The sequence below is a fragment of the Hylobates moloch genome, unplaced genomic scaffold (assembly GCF_009828535.3).
Source record: "Hylobates moloch isolate HMO894 unplaced genomic scaffold, HMol_V3 SCAFFOLD_14, whole genome shotgun sequence".
Classification (NCBI taxonomy): domain Eukaryota; kingdom Metazoa; phylum Chordata; class Mammalia; order Primates; family Hylobatidae; genus Hylobates; species Hylobates moloch.
The window spans coordinates 36,473,674-36,478,195 of NW_026652289.1; positions in this window are offsets into that span (position 1 = coordinate 36,473,674).

The window sequence follows — 4,522 nt, forward strand, 5'->3', positions numbered from 1 at the left end:
ATTGCAAAATCGTTTGTTAAAAAGAAAAATAATTTGGACCGGGATGTTAATTTTGTGATATCTTCTATACTATAGTTCTGCATCCTTATCCCTTGTCACTAACCTTGATGTTCATTTTCATTCCTCCACGACAGAGTGTTATTTGGATAAAGGAGGCACAGTGAGATTTGCTGAGTTTCACAGGGGCCAATCAAAAACACAAGCAAACAATTTTGCTCTCACAGTGACTGGATCTTATTTTAGCATTACATAGTCAAGGTGTCTCATTTCTAACAAATACCAGAAATTACACTTGTAAATGGCATGTATGTATCTGCAAAAGAAGAGATTTCTCAGGCATCCGTAATGTAGATATTTAAAAGTTTTCCAGATGATTCCATTTTTTGCCACCAGGTTTGGAAAACAATGATTTGGGCAACTGTGACATAATCCAGTTATCCTCCCTGCCACCCTGACAGATGGCATGATCATTTAAAAAAATGTTTTCAAGCTGGTTGAATTGTAAATAATTCCTTATATTGAGCTAAAATCTACCGCCTGCAATACCTGTCTTCTATCTACTTCCCTTCGAAATCCACTGCATTTTGCCTGTCCCTACCCCATTGTCTCTCAACTGTTCTATAAGTGATTTGGTTTCTGCACTAAGATCCACTGTGGTCACCAACCTCAAGAGATAATAATGAGACTCATCCTCTATGGAAACCTTGTTCTCCCACAGGCATAGCGTTAGGGATTTTGGATCTCTTCTCTCATATTCTCAACAAGCTAGAGAAGTGGATTATCCATTCTTTAACTGCCAAAGCCGGAACTGGGACTGAGACAATTATGCTAGTAAAACTATGTTGGCCTGGCACCATTTGGTGGCTGGATCTGGGCACTACATTTTTAAAAAAATTTTTTTATTTTTAATTTTTGTGAGTACATCATAAGTGTACATATTTGTGGGGTACATGAGATGTTTTGATACAGGCATGAAATGCAAAATAATTACTTCATGGAGAATGGGGTATCCATGCCCTCAAGCGTTCATCCTTTGTGCTACAAACAATCCAATTACACTGTTTTAGTTATTTTAAAATGTACAATGAAATTATTGTTGACTACAGTCACCCAGTCGTGGGATCAAATAGTATGTCTTATTCATGCTTTCTATTTTTTTGGTACCCATTAACCATTCCCACCTCCTGTCAGCCTCCCACTACCGTTTCCACCCTCTGTTAACCATCCTTCTACTGTCTATGTTCATGAGTTCAATTGTTTTGATTTTTAGATCCCACAAATAGGTGAGAACATTCGATGTTGGTCTTTCTGTGTCTGGCTTATTTCACTTAACATAATGATCTCCACTTCCATCCATGTCATTGCAAATGACACGATGTCATTCCTTTTTATGGCTGAATAGTACTCCATTGTGTATATGTACCACATTTTCTTTATCCATTCATCTGTTGATGGACTCTTAGGTTGCTTCCAAATCGTGGCTATTGTGAACAGTGCTGCAACAATGGGCATCACATTTTTTTAAAGTGGAAGCTCCCTGGTCTAGAATACTATCTTTCTAGGTTAAGGTTAATAAACAAGTTTTAGCATAATTTGTTTTAGACCTAACCTCGTATCGAACCAGCTGGAAGGGGGACCTTGCAAGCTGTCTGCAACGGCTCGCTGAGGACCAGGGCTTGATCCATCACATGCGCCCACCTGTAAGTGTGGGGTGCCGGGAGATGAGTTTCTAGGCCCTTAAACATGAGGCAAGAGCCCTGACAGAATCAACGAAGAATAACTAAATACTTATTCGTGAGAAGCCTTCATGAGAGGCTGGATGGCAGACACTAAACGTGAGTTTTAACTGGTAAAGGATGCACTGTATGCGGAATGTGAAGAAAAAAGGAGAGGGCTGGAGGGAAACAAGCCTGGGATTTGTTTGTTTGCTTTGGTTTTGGTTTAGTTTGGTTTTTGCCAGGCCCTGTTCTCCTGTTTTTCTCCTCCATTGTCCATTTTAAAATACTAAGCAAATAAATAAATAATTTTAAAAGGAGCAGTAGCCTGTAATTCCAATGAATGCTCCCCCAAATAAATTATAACAACTACAGGGTGGTCTAGAGTGCTCAACTAACGTTCATCTATTTTTAACGTGTAATCCTCTACAGGGAGAGGAGACGTCGTAAAACCTTATGCACTCCCCTGCTTGGGGTTTTGTGCCTCTTTGTCAATATAGTGATTAATTTCAGAAACTTCACAAGTTTTTCATAGGATTTTATGTTATGATACACACCTTTTGGGACAATGATTTTTACTGAAAATGCATTTATAAGAGGTGACTTTTACACTGTTTAGAGGATGGATTCAAGTGTGTTGAACATGTTCTATCCCAGGTACTGTTTTAAATTCTATCAAACAGCCATTTTATATAATGCTCAAATGAAAATTGAACGTGAAGTTCAACTTATATTTTTATTTTTAAATAGCTGATATGAATTGATTTCTTTTTAATTGAAAGTTATGTGATTTGATGATTCAACTTCAATAACAAAAACAAAGTCAGTTTGCAACCATTTGATTTATTTCATGTTTTGTCACCCTGCCATTATTAAATTAGTTCACCTTTTAATAAAAATAATTTCTGATGTTGAGAAAATACAGGTAAGTAGAGAAAAGCTTTATTAAGATCATCAGTATTAAAAGTAAATCCTTTTTTCTCATTAAAGGAGATACAGTCAATTTAATTAATGCACATTAATCCCTAGTTGACATTAAATTCATCTAAAAATCTACACTCATATAAATTATTAACACCAAGGCATAAAAAGTGTTTAAAATGATTAATATATAGATGAAACACATTTCTAGATGTTTAAGTGATTATATTTTTAAATGTTCTATAGATGAACTAATCATTTGACACAACTTCTTCAGTTTATCAAACACTTTTGATTTAAGGGGAAAAAAAGACCAGAAAAGTATCTTCCCTAAGGAAAAAAAAAAAACCAGAAAATTTTACTAAATTTTAAATTTTAAATGTTGATTTAGAGTTGATATTTCTCTCTAACTTAAAATCATCATAGTGTGAAAGTCCAGCCCCAAATTATCTTTACACTTACATCATTTAAGTTCTTATTTTTGAAAGAAGGCTGTATTTTGTGTAACCTTCAGATGTTTTCTCCTTTACTTTTTCTAGAAAAGGAGAATTATTATAAACCAATAAAGAATTCACCCCAGCATTTAGAAAAATGATTCTGGATTGTAAAGCTGTTTTGTTTTAGAATATCTTTCTGTAGGAACTTATTTTAACTGGACTTTTAAAACATTCTGACCTCTAATTGTAAGCATATTCCAAGTGGCATAGTTTGTATTCTGGTTTTATCAATCTGTTTTCAGGCTATAGGTCACTTTACAAAGAATGTCATCATGTATTTTAACACTAATTTCAGATAATGATCTCATCCCAAGTCCAGGCCAATCAGGCTTATAAAAGTTTAACTTCGATTCATGAGCTCTTTTATATAGGGCTCAAATCTTCCACCAGGGCAAGACAAGCCAAACAAAATAACTGTCTTTTCAATGTACATTGACTTAAAGAACTTACCTTTCACATTAAATAACAACAACAAGAAGTAAACTTGTATTTTATCCAGCTTTTCAATTTCATGATAAGCTCTTGAGCTAATTAATTTAATAGACTACAAGATGCCAATTTTCTTTATTTACCTTTTTTTGTCTTGATAAACATTAGTGTGCTTGAATGGACACCTCTATTTTCCTTGGAGTTTTAAAGCTTCCTTTCATGTGTGTGAAAAATGGCTAAATATGTCAGGGTTTATCAAACAGAGCCTTGCTTTTTTGGCTGGTCCCTTTCGCCTTATCTAGCAAACACATTACCCTCTCCATCAAAATGTGGTAGAGCAAACACTGCAGTGGGCCCGCACACATAACTAGAGCTACCTTTAAACAGCCTCTAGACTCTTTAAACTCAGCTAGAAAGCTGATTAGGTCCCAGATCTTTGGGTGTTATCTTATTTTCGATAGCTGTGCTATGAAAAGGCAATGAAGAAAAGCTGTCTAATAGGGAGGCACGTTAAAGTGTCTGCTTACTTAAGTGCTGTGCTTAAAAGGAAGAAAAAAGGGAACTGTGTAAACTAGTTTAACTATTTGCTAAATCTCAAAAGGAACAATGTTTTAAAAAATTTTATATGTGACTTAAAGGAGAACCATATTTTCTTAAATCTCAGCCTTCACATACAGAAAGCAACACATCACCATTGTTTATTTTCCTGTTCAAAAATATTCTAGTATCTTTGTTTAGGGTCTTTTGCGCAAGTTTGAAGAGATTATCGGTCCAAATATGAGAAAGTCAAATATTTATTTCAGGCCCATGGAGCAACCATGAAAAGACACAATAGGAAGTTATGTGTATTTCACTAAAGTTACCTTTACCTTTATTTGAAAGGATGAATTAATTAAGAGTAAGAAAACAGCTACTACTGAAGCTGAGTTTAAACAGCTAAAATTCACTTTGTACATGAAA